The sequence below is a fragment of the Elaeis guineensis genome, chromosome 11, assembly GCF_000442705.2.
Source record: "Elaeis guineensis isolate ETL-2024a chromosome 11, EG11, whole genome shotgun sequence".
NCBI classification, from domain to species: Eukaryota; Viridiplantae; Streptophyta; class Magnoliopsida; order Arecales; family Arecaceae; genus Elaeis; species Elaeis guineensis.
The window spans coordinates 51,774,137-51,792,967 of NC_026003.2; positions in this window are offsets into that span (position 1 = coordinate 51,774,137).

Below are 18,831 nucleotides of genomic sequence, written 5' to 3' on the forward strand. Positions count from 1 at the left end.
TTGAGATCAAGTCTAATTAAATTTGATTCAATTAGAATTAGTTTGAATTTAATTGGATTAAGTCTAATCAGTTTGTTGGATAAGCCAGTTGCAAGAGAGAACAAGTCCTAGTTCGACTAGGACTTGTATGCACCTAATTCTTAATTAAGTTAGGATTTAAATCAGAATTAAATATGGTTTAATCTGATTTAATAAGACTCTTAGTTAGACTAGGATCACCATTAATTAGATTATAATTAATTTGGATTGGGTTCAAAGTGTTTGACCTAATCTACATAAGAATCCTAGTTAGACTAGGACTCCATCTCTTCTCTTGCGCCACCTAAGAAATCTCAAGCCCATGCCCACTAATTAATTTTTAGATATTTTTTTATGATATCCATACCCAAAGAATGTTATCTCACACTATTTATTCTAAAGATTTGAATCAAATTTGATTTGATTCAATATGGAAAGAGATTTGGCTAATTATGGAAAGTGTTTTAGGTTTATCCCCTTTGTTTGAAAGAGTCCCTCTTCACAAGGACTCTTCCCTCCTCTCATGCGCCAACTTCCTCCATCCTTATCCCTTCTTTTTGTCACCCCTTTTGAGGTTATTTTCATGCTCTCCACAAAATTTATGAGGCAAGGGGCATCCAAGACTTGGATGCCCCATGGACTCCTTGTTAGACTAGGTTTTATGACCTAGTCCACCATATATAAAGTTGCCACCCCATATGAGATGAAATAGGCAGTCAAAAATTGGTGAAAAATAGATAGAAAAACTATAGGAGAAAGAAGATGGCATGGGTGGTTTGAGGCACCAAAATCCTTGGAGGAGAGTCTTCTATCAAGAGATCAAAAGTTGATATCTTGTAGAGAGAAAGGTAAGAGAAAAGATTGTCTTCTCTCATTATTTTTTTTCATATTATTCTCTCTTTATCTTTTATATTTTTTATGTGATAAAATTTGAGAGAGAAATAGGATGGAATGGGTGGTTTGAGGCATCAAATTCCTTGGAGAAGAGTCTTCTATTAAGAAATCAAAAGTTGATGTCTTGTAGAAAAAAAGATAAGAGAGAAGATTGTTTTCTCTTATTATTTTCTTTTCAGATTATTCTCTCTTTATTTTATATTTTTATATGATAAAAATCTGAGAAAGAAAGAGGTATGGCATGGTGGATCCATGTTCCAATGAGTTGGTGTATGGTGATCTAATTTTGGACATGATCTAATCATGTTCTGATGAGAGAAGAAGAAGAAAAGAAGGTCTTCTCTTAAGATTTCTTTTAGAACCCTTCTTCTTCATAAATCATGAGATTTTTCTATGAAAAAAATTTGATATCATAAGATCTAAAAATTTGAGAAATATCTAGAGAAGAAGGTCTTCTCATGTTCTAGCATAGAGATGTTCTCAGGACATCAATCGTTGATGTACTGAAAGAGAAGATCTATCTTCTCTTAGGACCTTTTTATATTACATATTATTTTAGATTTTAGGGAGGTCAAAGGGTTTGACTTCTCCCTTATTCCTCCTCATATTCTTCATCTCTTGGAATGTCCAAGAGATTCAAAGAATATTTTTAGATTAACCATCCAGAGGGATCTGCAAGAAGCTAGCACTTCGAGCGGATCTTCGTTCGACGAACCTTCGATTTTGTTACAGCCTCGTGTGGATCACCTATAGAGGTCGGATGCGTGTGCGGCTCCAAAAACAATAAAGAAAATCAACCACAGAGTTCTTGACCTACATGAAGGTAAGAGATCTGATCTCTTCTCTTATCTAGATGTGATCTAGGTTTTAGATCTAAAACTATTTTAGATCTAGGATATTGATTTGATCAATACCGAAGCTTTTATTTTTTTAATTTATAAATGCAATATGACATGTTATAGATCCTAATTGTAGAGTTTAGTAATTTGATTACATATATTTATAGATTAAACTATTTAATTTACATGTTCTGATGCGTTATATTTCAAAAATATTTTGAAATTCATGCATAAAATCCTGCACCTTTTCGAACGCATATCATAGTCAAGTACTTGAATAAAAATTCTCATCCGAGCTATCCAATAGGTGTAGTTTGATCTATTAAAAAATAAAGATCAGTTTGTGGATTGCCCCTTGACTAGTAATGTACCAAATTGGGCTGCCACTGACCTTTGGCTCTTGATGGTTAAATCAAGCAAGGGCTAGAGCATTGAGCTCTGATACCACTTGTTGCTAAAATATGGAGCCAAAGAGAGGGGATGAATTGGATCTTTTTAAAATTTTTAAGATTAGTGTACTCAAGTAATATGCTAAAGTGTTGAGTGGAGTAAATTGATTAGCGATGAGAGTGAAATCAAACTCAAAAGAAGGGTAAGCAAGTAAAAAACATAATGAATAAGTAAAGAGATGCAAGCACAACAAACACAAAATATTTATAGTGGTTTGGTGCTAACTTTGCACCTACATTCACTCTCCAGGTCCTCACTTGGGAATTCAATCCACTAAAAGGATTTCAAAGATACAACATATCGGACAACTCTGACCCTTGCTATCCAAGCAAGAACACTTATTTTTCAGATGCAAGCCAACCCTCAACACTCTAATTTCAGGTTCGGATTAATCTATCTGAGTTTTGAAACCCCCCAAAACTCAAAAAATCAAATACAATATGAGAAAAATAGGGTGCAAAAAATTCAGCACAATATCTCCTTAAATAAACACAATAAATGCAATTGAAATATAAAAATTAAAAGGAAGAAGCTTTTGCTAAACACCCTCAATGAATTGCACACTTGACTGCAGCTAGAGAGTGGTTGGTGAGTTGATTGAATGCTTCTTTTCCTCTCTTTAGGGCTTGTTTGAGCTTTTCTCAGATGTGAACTTGAATACTTGCAAAATTTATAATTTTTTACTTTAAGAGAGTATTTATAGTCACTATTTACTCTTAAGAATATCTTAGTATTGGTTTAGAGCTGTTAGAGAGTATTTAATGTACATTAAATACATCAAAAATAGATTGAAAATTAGTCGTTATGCGTGCTCACCAAAATGGGACGTCCCATGGGGCTCCCCACTGGCAATGGGACATCCCATGGGATGTCCCAATTGGTCAGATAAAAAATTTAGCTTTCTATTTTGATCTCAAGATCTCAGGGGTCATTCCATATGGGTCGTCCCATTGCATGGGTCATCCCATATAGGTCATCCCACTGCGTGCCATGAGTCAAAACAATATGTGTCGGCTACCCAATGAAAGGGGATGACCCAAATGGATCATCCTATTTTGTACCAATCTAGTTTTTCATGCATTTAAGGATCAAAATTTATCAGAATACTTTCAAATACTCTCAAATGGATTCAAATTAATTTGATACTCTCAAGAGGCTTCAAAACTTCTTCAAATTGCAGAAACTTCAACTTTGGCACACTTGATGAGACTTTTCAGACCCAATCTTTTGGACTACCTGAAACATCATAAAAATATTTTCCAAAGATAAAAAAACTCATTAGTAGTCTTCTCAAATAGTTTGTGATCATCAAAATCAATTCTTGGAGTAACAAGTTGGATATAAATAAAATCAAATTAGATCTAATTTTTTCTCTCCTTCTTGGTCCATGAGATGGACACAAAAGGTTCTTCTCTACCTTTTCAAGATTTAATCCAAAGATTAGACAAGAAAGAAAGAAGAAAGAGATTAAATCTCTTATCTTCTTTAGTAAATCTTGGATTTTCTTTTGAGAAAAAAAAAGTAAAAAAAAAATCTGATGTGATCTGATTTCATCATCCTTCTATAAATCTATTTGTTAGATGTATGTCCTAGAAGCCAGATTGGCCGACACTTGTAATATTTTCTTAAGACATATTTTGTAATATTAACTTATAAGTAATAAAATTAGATTTCTTTTCATTTAGATTTATGTTATTAAGTATCTCTAAATTGTCCATTGAGTTAATGATTATAGTGACACATATTCTCAAGAGTTAAGAATTTGAGATATGTGTCATTATAATTAATTCATAAATTACTCCCGATCATAGGATCATTATAGGGACAGTGTTTAATCCAAGGAGATGGGTGCACAATCACTTCTTTAGGGTAGATGAGCCTTGAATCTATGATGTAGAGACACCGGAGTGAGAGTGTAAGTGCATGTTAGGAACAAGGGTACTAAGCATGGCCAAACACGAGTAGTCACTAGGATGTCTATCTGCTCGTCAGTGACTAACTTGATACTGTGGTAGTGTGACTAGTTCTTTGACTTGTGGTGCCTCGATTGTTCATAGTGAAGTTGCTATAGTTTGACTACATTGTAACTCGATCTCCTACCTATATGGAGTCTTGAGGTGTGATTGACTGTAGTAGACTCACTATAGAAATCGGATGCACACCAAAATGAGATCTATCGACCTTGGTAGATGAGGAGTAGTCCTATGTAGATCATAAAGCAGAGTTCTAAAGCCCATGGCTATGGTAGTGTGAAAAATAGAAAAAAAATTTATTGAGTTTCATATTAGACTCGAGTCAATTAATTCTAATATATGATAAGAATCAGGTTTAATGAGTTATCCTTAACCTATGTCTTATTGGGACTCATGATAAAAGAATCGAATCACACGGTAACTGTACTTAGAGGTTCATCTTTTAGTTCTGTTAGATTGCCACCACATACTGCTAGATGTCACTGGTGGATCGTGAGACTAATTAAGAATCATTTTGATGATCAATGATTTTTAATTGGCTGAATTGGAAAGAGTTTCGATGATGTTGCTGATGGAGATCACAATATATCTTACTACCAGACAAAATTAGACCTATGCGGTAACATAAATAAGGGTATTGATCTAGGATTACACAATTGGGCTAAGTGTAGACCAATTGGGTTAGGACTAATTAAGTCCTAGCTTTGGGTTTAAGAAAGCCATACTAGTGTATAGTTAAACCCATTCTCTCCTACTTGATTTGGGTTTCCTATTAGATTGTATTGAGAAATATGTCCCAAAGCCAACCGTTAGACGATTGTGCTCATCTTGTAAATTATATATAAATTTTTATTAATAAAAATTATTTGATATTTTTATTATAAATTATTCATCTTTGAACTCCTGTGTTGTAATGAAGTCCTTAGGACTATAATTAATTGACAAAGGAGGATTTGTCGTTAAGTTCTTAAAAATATTCGCGATCAAATGATATGCTATTAATAGGATGATAGCATTATCGAGTATAGATCGTTGCATGCTATATGAGTTGGTTGTCTTCTTAATCAAGGAGTATGGAGACACTGTTGTGTCATACAGATGGAATATAGGAGTACATTCGCATCGAACGTGACCATGTGCCAAGCATTCTGCTGTCAAGAGTAGCTTATGAAGGATATGGGTATAAGTATCTCTCCGACCCGAGACCATCATGGTGATTTATAAATAACTCACTGTACTTTAGTACCGGACCATCCATCTGAGTTTCTAACTCAATGATGGAAGGTTACTGGGTGCAGTCAAGTACTTATCAAGTTGGTGTGTGAGTCAAGATAGAATTGATCCCTCTGAATTAGTAGGAGATATACATTAGTGTATTTTAATTTAGTAAAATCTTGGCTAGGATAATCCATGAGATAGATTTGAAAAGTTAAAATATAATGTGGTCGACTAAATTAGGATTGACAGTTAAATCCTAGGTCACCTTGAGTATTTGGGTCAAAAGAATAAATTATACGGTAATCATAAGCTAGTAGGTTCTAGAAGTTTGCTTTGCAATACTTTGACCTATCCGATCGTCGGATCATCATTGCTAGATGGTTACATCGATTGCTATAGAAAGTTATTCCTATACTATTGACTTAGGTTTGAACCAATGAGGTCACACATATTAGAAGATTTAATCAGATCTGATGGCTGAAGAGTCCAATTAGATTGTGACTCTGGTGAAGAGTCCTACTCGGACTAGGACTCTAGGGGAGAGTTTCACTGGAACTGAAAATCTACTATTTTTGAAGAATTAATTAGTAATTAGATTACTAATTGATTTAATTTGATTGAGCAAAGAGCTTTGTATCAAGTCTAATTGAATTAGATTCAGTTCGACTCTGATTGGATTTGATATGATCGAGCTCGATTATAACAAAAATTTGATCCTGATTTGATTAAGATTTTAACTTGGCTAATTTTAATTAGATTAAAAATTTGATGAGATATTTAGGTTTCTAATTAGATTAAGTTTATTTCTATTAGTGGGTTCAATCCAAATTTGATTTGGATTAGAAATGAATTAGAAATGAAGAGTCTAAGTCAAACTAGGACTCTATCCTTATCTCCTGCGCTACTCCTAAACCTATGCCAATTTCTCCTCATCTAATTGGATTTGGGTTATAATTTTTGGTATCATGATAGAGGGTCAAATAAGAGTGGATGGTAATAACTAATGAGTCATAATATTATCTCTTGCCTAATTCGAATGCGATCTGAATTAGAGATAAGAGGTAAATTAGGAAATAATTTTTTCATATATAAAATATTGTTAGGACCATATTATTTTTTTTCTTATTTTTCTTGGAGAATTCATTGGTGTGTAAGACTCCAAAATCCTTTTTAATATTTTAATAACTTTTTTGGAATTTTTTGAGATGCCAAAAGGAGGTTTTGGCATTGACTCTTGGTGCCATTCCTTGAAAAGCCCTAATTCCTAGTCTATAAAAAGGGGTCCTCCCTCTTGGACATCCCATGATCAATTTCTTACTAGTTTTTATTTTTAGAGCCTCTTCTCCTCCTCCTCTTGATCCTCTCTTGCTTTGGAGTGTCCAAGGTACTTGAAGAAAGAGGAACAAATCAGCTGTCGAAGTTGCTTGCAGGCTAACACCTCCAAGTCCCTGATCTGTGTCTGTCTTCACATGGATCTTCCTATAGAGACCAGATGACTCCGTGTAGCTGTGAGTGACCTGAAGAATACCTTCTCCAACTATTAGACTAGAGTAGATTAAGTTCAAATTTATTTGGTAACGATCTCTAACTTGTTTCGATTCCTATGGTAGATCTAATAGTTGATCTAGAATTTCAGCATCGATGAGATCGATGCAATTTTTATTTTCAGATCTAAAGTGTATATTTTCATATCAAAGATTATGATATGGTAGTCTAAGATAGGATCTTATATATATGATTAAGATTAAATCATTTAATCTTTTATTTTTACTGCATAAAATTTTAAAATTGCATGTACTGCACTACCGCATATTTTCTTCAACTGGTATTAGAGCATGGTTGTTTTGATGTGAATCAATATGATGTTAGATCTGATTTTTTTATTTAATCTAATTATTTATAATTTAAATTAGATCTAAATTAATTTATTTTTAGATCTAATTATTATTTATTTAGATTAGATATTCTGAGTAGCAAAGTACTCAGATTGGGTAATCACCAGGCCATTCGGTCATAGGAGCAAGTAGGATTTCATGACCCTCTCCTCCCATTCAATGGGGTGCTCTTCATGATGTGTAAGGGTGCCACTGTGAGGTCCCATGAAGAAAAAAGTGAAAAGAAAAAATTTACTTTCTTGAAAAGCCCTACATCTTGAAATCCTAGGTGGTGTTGTATGTGATGCATGTTGCGAAGAAACTAGTTACATCTAATCTTGATTAATCAAAATTATTTTGATTAAAAATCATAAAAATTTAGATTTGATCTAAAAAATTTTATGATGATGTAAAAAATTTACATAAAAAAATTATTTTTAAAATCTTAACCATGTTGATGCAAAACTTAATTAAGAATTAAGTATTAAACCTAATAGATCTAGAATTGTGATTTAGATCTAATGACATTGCATAAGACATGGGGCATGGGTAAGCTCAAATCAGGTCTTTCTTTTTAATTGGATTAGACCTAAGGTTAGAATCAAAGAATTGATTGACCGTGTAGAGAAATTGATTAAGTCTAACCAAATATTGAATTAGATTAATTAGAATTTTTCTAGTATAATAGTTGTAGATAGTCAAGTCCATGTCTTTGATTAGACCAAATGGATCTGGATTGTGGCTCAGTGGTTGAACCCGAATCATTAGGTTGGTCAAATCAAAACTAGTTAACCAATTGGTGTCTAAGGTAACTTTGGCATTTCGATTGATGGTTTTTAATTGAAAGCAGCTTACCTAGCTATTTCAATGGTGTCTAAGGCAAGCTTAGCAGACCCTCCCACCGATCTCACTTATCTGGCCAATTTGGTGAACTAGAGTTTGGTTAGATCACTAAGTGATTCGAGTTAGCCATGTTATTAAGGTTGATCAGTGTGACTGATCTAGGTGCTAATTCAATCAATATGACCTAATCCGATTCAATGACTTGGTGAAATCAGTGGGAGAATTATGGTCTACTAATTGATTTTTTCTTCTCTCTTCTTCTCTAAACTAACTAAATTTTCTAAATTATTAGGTCCCTAAAATGAGCTAGTTATGGTGATAACTAGATCATATGCTTCCATTAAAATGAATGATAATGGGTTCATTATTTATGATTGACATTGTAGGCACCATCCATCTAGTGTTTATTCTGATTGACAGAATTATCATTCATCATATGATGACTCTGTTGAACTATCTGATGATGGTTGGGTTGATCGAGCCATCTTCGGGCCTAATCACTCATTGGTTAGAATCATTGAATAGGTTCATGTTAATGGTTTGACCTAATCAAAATTTTCAGTGGAGGCCCATTGCCTACTGAAATAAAATTTGGGGCTAAATTAAATACTAAAAGTTATTTGAAAAAATAATTGGTTGAAAACCTACCCATAGGTGCATGTGGGTTGATCGATCCATCCTCGGGCCATATGTAGTCTGTGTGTATTTTAGTATCCACTAAGGACTTAAGGCAATTTCTCAAATTGGAGGTAGAGACTATCAATTCGTATAAAATAGTGGAATAACCTTTAGACTAAAGTCCAAATCTTTAGGATTAATAAATTTATATACTAATTAGATTTTATATTTTTTTTGTGTGTGCAGATATCACCTCAAACTTATCGCTCCGATCACTATTGGACAGTGAGAAGCTTATCGGATCGAATTTTGATAATTGGTATCGAAAGTTAAAGATAGTCCTGGAGCACGAGAGGATCATTTATATGATAATAGATCCGACACCTGAGGTGTCTGCTCCCAATGCCCGAGGCACGATCCGAGACACTTATTTGAAGTGGCTCAATGATCGCACCATGGTTCGTTGCATTATGCAGGCCTCTATGAACGACGAGTTCAGTCAAAAATTTGAATAGGCTTAGCCAGAGAAAATGCTTCAAGTGTTGAGAGATTCTTTTGGTATTTCTGACGATGTTGAGTAGCACAAGACTAGTTACATCATTTTTAACATCGAGATGAGGGAGGGTGCATCTGTTACCGATCATATATTGTCCATGATCAAGTAGATTGAAAAACTGAGCAAACTCGACTTCCCCTTGCATGAACAACTGAGGAAAGATGTGTTCCTGAACTCCCTACTCAAGTCCTACCTACCGTTTCTTAGTCATTTCAGAATGATGAAGCCTTTAGTCAACTACCACAGTCTATTGGATTTGCTACAGACTTTTGAGAAGGATCATCAGCTCCATAAGGAGACGGTGAATCTAGTGAGAGGATCTTCTTCAGGTAGTCATCATCCCTTTAAGAAAGAAAAAAGAAGAAGAATAAGAAGGTGCCTGGTGCTGGAAGTCAGTTCCAAAAACTCAAGATCAAGGCTGATCAAAGTCGGACAGAGTACTTCTTTTGCAAAAAGCAGGAGCACTGGAAGAGAAATTATCCTCAGTATATCACTTCTCTTGACTCGAACAGGCCAAAGAAGAAGCAATCAGTTGCTGGACAAGGTACTTATGTGATAACACCTTGTAACTTCTCTCTTTTTGATACAATGATCTGGGTATTGGATACCGATAGTCCTATTTATATTTGTAATTCATTGTAGGGTCTTCAGGTTATTAAGAGATTTGGAGATGGTGAGAGATTTCTGAACGTTGGAGATGAAAGATCAGTTTCAGTTCAAACTTTAAGAATCATCAAGCTTGTATTCGAGTTTCGTTATATTATTCTTGATGAGTGTCGTTACTGTCCTAGTTTTCTTTTAAATGTTATTTCTGTTGGCCTCTTGGCCAATTTTAATTATGAAATTTCAATAAAGAAAAACTTTTGTAATATTATTTTGAATGGTGTTACAAGTTTGCATGGACAGTTGAACAATAGTATTTATATTGTATCTAAGCCTAATGTAATATACATTTCAAATAAATATCCTAGAATAAATGATGTCACAGATGCCTACCTTTGGCATTGTAGGCTAGGTCATATCAATAAGAACAGGATGAACAGGTTAGCTTAAGAAGGGATTCTTGATAAAGATGATTATAAATCGTTACCTACCTATGAGTCTTGTTTGCTTGGAAAGATGGCCAAGTCACCTTTTACTTGAAAAAGTGAACGAGCCAGTGATGTGCTGGGTTAGATGCATACTGATGTATATGGACTCATGAGCACATGTGCCAGAGGAGGGTATAGCTATTTTATTTACATTCACAGATTACCTATCTAGGTATGGGTATGTCTACTTGATGAAACACAAGTCTGAATCATTTGAAATGTTCAAATGGTTCTGTAATGAAGTAGAGAAACAAACTGAAAAAAATATTAAAACTCTTCGATCTGATCTAGGAGGTGAATATCTCTCTAGTAAATTTTGGACATATCTAGGAGAGAATGGGATTCTCTCCCAATAGATCCCTCTAGGGACACCACAACATAATGGCATCTCATAAAAGAGAAATCAAACTTTGTTGGACATGATTCAGTCGAAGATGGGGTTTGCAACTCTGTCGATCTTCTTTTAGAAATATGTACTTGAAACAGCCTATCTTGTACTCAATAATATTTCAAGCAAGCCAGTTAGTAAGACACCATATGAGATATGGTCAGAACGTAGGCCGAACCTCTCTTACTTTAGGATCTGGAGGTGTCCAGCTTATGTTAAATGATTATAAACTAACAAGCTCAGCCGTAGGTTCGATAAGTGTAATTTCATAGGGTATCCCAAGGAAATGAGAGGATATTACTTTTACCTGTCTGTTGAACAAAAGGTGTTTATCAGTAGTAAGGCACACTTTTTGAAAAAAAAAATTGTTAGTGAAAGAATAAGTGCCTCTAAAATCGAACTTGATGAAGTTCGATAAGTAGAAGAACCAACATTAATGATTGAATCTAAATCGGATTTGATGAGAACAAATTCGGAGCCCAACACACAAACATATTTAAGGTGATTGAAGGAACCAGATCTAAGATTTCAAAGTTAGATCTTGAAACTTTTTCAAGATCAAGCAGTGGAAGACTAAAATAAATCAAAATTTATCTTATAAAATCAGAGAATTTCTAGATCTAAGATCCTATTACATGATTATTACATGGCATTAAATCAAAAATTAAAATATAAAGAGCAAGAACTACATGTTGATCATATCAACATATTTCTATACTACATCTAATGTATGTAAAATATAATAGATCAGATCTATTACCTTGCAAGTTAGATGTTCTAACTTTGCTGAACTGGGCTTGAGGATGATGTTGCGAGCCGCACATACGTTCGGTCTCTAGGAGTCATCCACATGAGCCCACGAATCACAGTCAGAAGTCCTAGTCCAGAAAATCAGCACAGTATGCTAGTACTGCACTGATCCTTCTTCGATGGTCGATTAGATGCCTCCTTCTTCTTGATTAAGACTCTTCCAAAGATGAGAAGTAGGAGAAAGAGTTTTAGATCTGAGATACTCTCAGAAAACTCAAGATGGAGGAAGGGAAGAGGTGAACACAGCAACCCTAGAAGAAGACCCTCTTCTTCTTCTCTTTTCTCTCACCTAGACACCTAGTCTTGTGTCGATTGTATCTTCATGCCCCAACCTTCTTTCTCTCTGATTTTTGCACACCCCAAAGGTCTCTCCCTTCTCTATTTTTTACAAAAATTTTATGAAGAAATTTATTTTAAATAGAGAGATATGATAGAGTCCTTGTCTAGGTCAAATACCTAGTCAAACATTATCCAAACATGGCAAGATAAGGGGCGCCCAACTCTTGGGCACCTCCTCTTTCTTTTTGTGCATGGACTACTAGCAAAGGGCACATATTATGTGCCATAAAAATCATAAAAATTTCAAAAAAAATCTGAATAAAATCAGTGCCATAAGAAAAGAGTTTTGGTTTCCTAAAACTCTATCTCATAGAATTTGAAATCCAAACTAATTCCTACTTTGACTTGATCCACAACCACTTTCCATGTAAGAGAAAAAGAGAGGAAAGTTTTGGGTGTGTGTGAAGATCTGGAAGAGAAGTTTTGTAGCACAAAATAAGAGAGAGTGGGTGTGGGGTAAGAGAGATTGGGCGTGGGGCCTAAATTGGTGCAAGATGGAATCTTAGTCTTATTAGGATTCAATCTATGTCTTGTTCCAATCTGGTTTCTCAAACCAAAACCAAATCAACCCAATTAAAATAGATCTTAACCTAATTAAAAATATAATTTAATCAAATTAAATTATATTTAAATTAGATTTAATTTTTTAATCAAATTAAAAATTAGGTTGACCCAAGTCCTAATTGAACTAGGACTAATTTTTCCTTGCACTTGGCTTATCCAATAAATCAATTGGACTTAATCCAATCAAGCCCAAACTAAATTTAATTAAATCATATTCAATTAGACTTAACTCAATCCATTAGTTTAATCAAATTAAGTCAATTAGCAATCAAATTGCTAATCGATCCTCCTGCAACACTTGCACTAGGTTAAATATCAATCATATTGATCGTTTAACCCTAGAATGATTCTTAATCGTTGATCAACCATCCGATAGGATCGTGAACTCTAATATGTGTGACCTCATAGGTCTGAATCTAAGTCAGTAGCATAAAAATAAATTTTTATACCAATTGAAGTGACCATCTAGTAATGGTACCCGACGGTCGGATAGGTCGAATGTGTAGAACAACATCCTTAGAACCCATGCGGATATAGTTTCCATATAATTTATCCCCTTGACCAAAATACTCATAGGATACCTCAGAATTAAATTGTCAACTCTGATCAGGTTGTCGATATTGTATTTCAAAATATCAAATCCATCTGATGGATTATCCTGGTCAAAGTTTTGCTAAATTGAAATACAGCGACCCATTCTTCTCCAACTCTTGGAGTGGTCAATCTCATCTTGATCGCACTCTGACTTTGCAAGTACTTGACTGTGCCCAGAAGCCTTCCATCACTGAATTAGAAATTCAATTAGTCCAATACCTAAGCACAGTGAGTTGCTTGTAAGTCACTGAGGTGATCTCAAGTCTAAGGGATACTTATACCTATATCCCATCAAAGACATTCTCGACAGTAGAATGCTTTGGAGTTAGTCACGTTCCATGATGATGTATCCTTACATCTCATCTGTATGTCATACCAGTATCTTCACACTCTTTTGTTAAGAGGACAACCAACCCATATGGCCTACAGTGACCTATGCTCGATAGAAGCTGTCGTCCTTATTAACAGCCTATCGTTTGGTAGTGAATAGTTTTAAAGACTAATCGATAAATTCTCTCTTTATCAAACCTAAATAGTCCTAAGAACTTCATCACAACAATGGAGTTCATTAGAAGATGAAAACTTGTGATGAAAATATCAAAAATATATTTTATTTATTAACAAATCAATTACAATACAAGGTTGCTCAACCATCAACAGGCTGACGATTGGCTTTTGGGATATATTTTCTAACAGTGATCTGATAGAGTACCACATCAATCGGATAAATACTTAGGTTTTTTGGTTCGGGATGGAGATCCTATTGAACTCGATGAGAACAATGAGGATCCGATCACCTACATGGATGCAATGCAGAGGTCTGACTCTGAAAAATGGCTTGAAGCCATGAAATTCGAAATAAAGTTTATGAAGGTTAATGATATATGGACATTGGTTGACCCACCTGAAGAGGTTAAATCCATAGGGTGTAAGTGGGTCTTCAAGAGGTAGAGGGCATAGACAGAAAGGTGAAGACCTATAAAGCCCATTTGATTGCCAAAGATTATCGTTAACATTATGGTATTAACTATGATGAGATATTTCTTCCTGTGGCAATGCTCAAATCCATTCGGATCATGCTTGCGATAGCAGCATACCTTGACTATGAAGTCTGGCAGATGGATGTGAAGACAGCTTTCCTAAATAGAGAGCTGAACGAAGAGATGTATATGATACAACCTGAAGGATTCACATGTTAGATATATGTCCTAGAAGCTAATATGGCTGACATATTGTAATAAATTTAGGATATAATTTTGAATTTAATACATTGATATGATCAATAAAAGGGAAAGTTTATTTTTTATTCAAGTGTGATGTATCCTTGAATCATCCATGGAATTAGCTTTCGATACATATTCTCAAAAAGTTGAGAATTAGAGACATGTATTTAATTTCTAAATACTCTCGATCATAGAATCATCATGAGGACAGTGATTGATCTGGATAGACTGACGCACAGATTGCTTCCTTTGGGATAGATGAGCCTCTAGTCTATAGTGTAAAGACACTAGGCGATGAGTGTGGATAGTTGTTAGAGAATAACTAGTACTAAGTATGACCATACAAGAAATCACTTAGATTTCTATTCATTCATCAGTGATTGTCTCGATGCTATAGTTGTGTGAATGATCTTTTGATCTGAGATTGTACTACTATTCGCAGTAAGACTGCTGGAGTTTGACTGACACATAAATATGGATCTCAATGAGTCTTTATAGTGGATGTTGGTGACAGTTGATCCACTGTAGGAGTAGAGTGTGCATCAAGATGGGATCTATCAACCTTGATAGAGAGAAGTAGTCTTATGAGATTTGAAAGGCTAAATTTGAGAATCTATGGCCATAGTAGTTTGATTGATAAAAAAGAATTTTCATAAAATCACAATTGGACTTGAGCTAATCGAATCTATCATATGACTGCTGTTGAGATTTGATGATTTATTCATGACCTGCCATCTAGTTGGAACTCATGATAAAGGGACTGAATGACATGTTAACTATACCTTGAGGTTCAGTTTGATTCTACTGGATTACCATTACATACTATTAGGTGTCACTGGTAGATTATAAGAGCTCACTAGAGTTGTTCTAGATAGATAATCCTTGATGAGTTAGAGTAAAATTATTCCGACCTATTGAAAAGAGTTTCAATAATACTTTGATAAAGATCATTGTATGTCTCACTATCAGATAGAATTAAATCTATGGGACCACACAATAAATAAATTAGGCCTAGAATTAGCAATTGAGCTTACGAAGTATCAATTGGGTTTAGAAAAATCCGATTGGATTCAAGATTACCTTGCTAGCACATGGTTGGACCCAATTTCTTCTTTCTATTTAGATTTTTTATTTGATAAGATAATTTAAATTTAATTATCTACTAATAATTTAAATGAATTAGATTCATTGGACTCCAATTGTTGGGTGTTTAAGATTTTGGATCAATTGAATTAGGGTGAAAGTCTCTAATTAATATTCTTTGATAGTTATTATGGGCGCCACCTTGATTGGATCAAGTTGGGCATGTCCTATGATTAGAGGGCCTTTTGATTTCATATGGGGCATCCCTTGGGTGCAAAAGAGGGTGTGAAATAATGGGTGCAAGGGCTCCAAGAGTTGGTGCCTAATAGGATTCCTAATGTAAATTGAATAACTTAAGTTATTAAAAAACCTAAGACAAGTAGGACTTGTATTATGAAATTGAATAGGCTTCAATCCTCATACTTATTTAAAGGGACCTCTCCTAAGATCCCAAAAGCATCCAACCAGTAGCCCACACGTCCCATAGAAAGTGCCCACTTCCTCTCTCCCTCTCTTCTCCCTTGGCATCCCACACACCCCCACACCTTGGGCATCCCACTTCTCCTCCACGCCAAGGGCACTTGGGCGTCCACCTTGTGCTGGTTTCTACCTACTGGTAGCAACATAATTCAAAGAGAAAAAGGCAAAAGAAGAAGAGAAAAAGAAGATCAAGAAAAGAGATCAAGTGTTGATCACGATCTAGGCTTCGTTCAGATTCAGCAAGCTAAATTTTTTTAGAGAAAAAAATTTAACTTGAAGAAGGCTGTTCCAGACTAATCCTGGGTGGATACCTGTAAAGGTCAGATACTTGTGTGGCTAAAAAAAATCTTTTCTCTTTCAAATCTAGATTTGAAGAAAGAGATTGCGAAACAGGTATGCGATTTGATCACAATCAGAATTTCAGCGTATGTCAATTTTAGCACATGAACTAGATCCTTATGGTTTTATATTTTTATGCATGCATGATTCAGATTAAAAGTATTTTAATCTTGTATTCCGCTATGATGTTTAGAAAAAAAAAAAAATTAAAACACATATGCATGCCCCAAGCTTTGAATTCCGACATCACATCCATAAATGAGTCCACGATGTGCAAGCTTCAGAGATCTATTTATGGATTGAAGTAAAAATCTTGAAGTTGAAACATACGTTTTGATAAGGTGGTCAGAATGTATGGCTTCATTAAGAATGGAGAGAAACCCTATATATATAAATGGGCAAATGGTTCATAATTGTATTTTTTGTATTATATGTGGATGATATTCTCTTAATCGAAAATGATGTCCTTGCATTACAGGGAATAAAAGTATGGCTGTCATCATAATTCTTCATAAAAGATCTGAGAGAAGCAGCCTACATCCTAGGGATGAAGATCTATAGGGATAAATCTAAGAGCCTGCTCGGACTCTTCCAATCCACGTACATAGATACCATACTGAAATGGTTCAGCATGAAAAATTTTAAGAAAGACTATCTTTCGATAGGCCAAAGAATTTTTCTTTCGAAAGGAGATTATCTGAAAACTCCTCAAAAAAGAAAGCATATGAGTAGAGTTCCATATGCTTCGACAGTTATTTTATTATGTATGCCATGATATGTACGAGATCAGATGTGGCATACTCACTAGGGATAGTGAGCAGATACTAGTCTGATCCAGGAGAAAACTACTGGAAGGTCGTAAAGACTATTCTTAAGTATTTGAGAAATATTATGAACCAGTGGCTTGTGTATGGTAAAACTGACTTGAAACTGATGGGGTTCACTAACTCCAGCTTTCAGTCAGATCATGATGATAGTAAGAGTGTGTCAGGTTATATTTTTACTCTAAATAATGAAGTAATCTACTGAAAAAGTTTCAAGCAGCACACTATGGTAGACTGTTTACGAAGCAAAGTATATTGCGACATTCGATGCTGCGAAAGAAGCTGTATGGTTGCAGAAGTTAATCGACGAGCTCGAAGTGACACCCTCCATTGATCGCCCAGTCTTGCTATACTGTGACAATATTGGAGTCATTGCTCAAGCCAAGGAGCTGAGATCACATCAGTGCACCAAACATGTTCTGCCCCACTATCACCTTATCCGAGAGATCGTAGATTGAGATGATATTGACCTTCAGAAGATCGATGAGAAGGAGAACCTAGCCGACCTATTTACTAAAGCTCTCGAAATCAAAAAGTTCAATGACCATAAGTCAAAGATGGATATTCGATATTGTATCGATTGGCTTTAGCTCAAGTGAAAGTTGTTGAGAAATATATCCCAAAGCCAATTGTTAGATGATTATGCTCATCTTGTAAATTATATATAAATTTTTATTAATAAAAATTATTTAATATTTTTATTATAAATTATTCATCTTTGAACTCCTGTATTGTAATTAAGTCCTTAGGACTATAATTAATCGACAAAGGAGGATTTGTTGTTAAGCCCTTAAAAATATTCACGACCAAATGATATGCTATTAATAGGATGATAGCATTATCGAGTATAGGTCGTTACATGCCATATGAGTTGGTTGCCCTCTTAACCAAGGAGTGTGGAGACACTATTATGGCATGCAGATGGAATATAAGAGTACATTCGCATCGAACATGATCATGTGCCAAGCACTCTACTGTCAAGAGTAGCTCGTGAAGGGCATGGGTATAAGTTAGCTTGTAAAGGATATCGGTATAAGTTAGCTCATGAAAGGTATAGGTATAAGTGTTCCTCCAACCTGAGATCACCGTTGTGATTTATAATCAACTCACTGTACTTTAGTATCGGACTATCTGAGTTTCTAACTTAGTGACGAAAGGTTACTAGGTGCAATCAAGTATTATCGAATCGGTGTGTAAGTCAAGATGGAATTGACCCCTCTAAATTAGTAGAAGATATACATCAGTGTATTTTAATTTAGTAAAACTTTGGCCAGAATAATCCATGAGATGAATTTGAAAGGTTAAAACACAATGTGGTCGACTAAATTAGGGTTGACAGTTAAATCCTAGATCGTCTTGAGTATTTAGGTCAAAGAGATGAATTATACGGTAACCATATGCCAGTAGATTCTAGAAGGTTGCTTTGCAATACTTCGACCTATCTAATCATCTGATCATCATTGGTAGATAGTTGCATCGATTGGTATAGAAAGTCATTCCTATGCTACTAGCTTAGGTTCCAACCTATGGGGCCACATGCATTAAAAGATTTAGTTAGATCTGATGGCTGAAGAGTCCAATTGGATTGTGACTCTAGTGAAGAGTCCTACTCGGACTAGGACTCTAGAGAAGAGTCCCACTGAAACTAGACTCTACTATTTTATAAGAATTAATTAGTAATTAGATTATAAGTTAACATAATTTAACTTAGCAAAGAGCTTTGGATCAAGGCTAGTGAATTAGATTCAGTTTGACTCTAATTGGGTTTGATATGATCAAGCTCGATTACAAAAAAAATTTGATCCTGATTCGA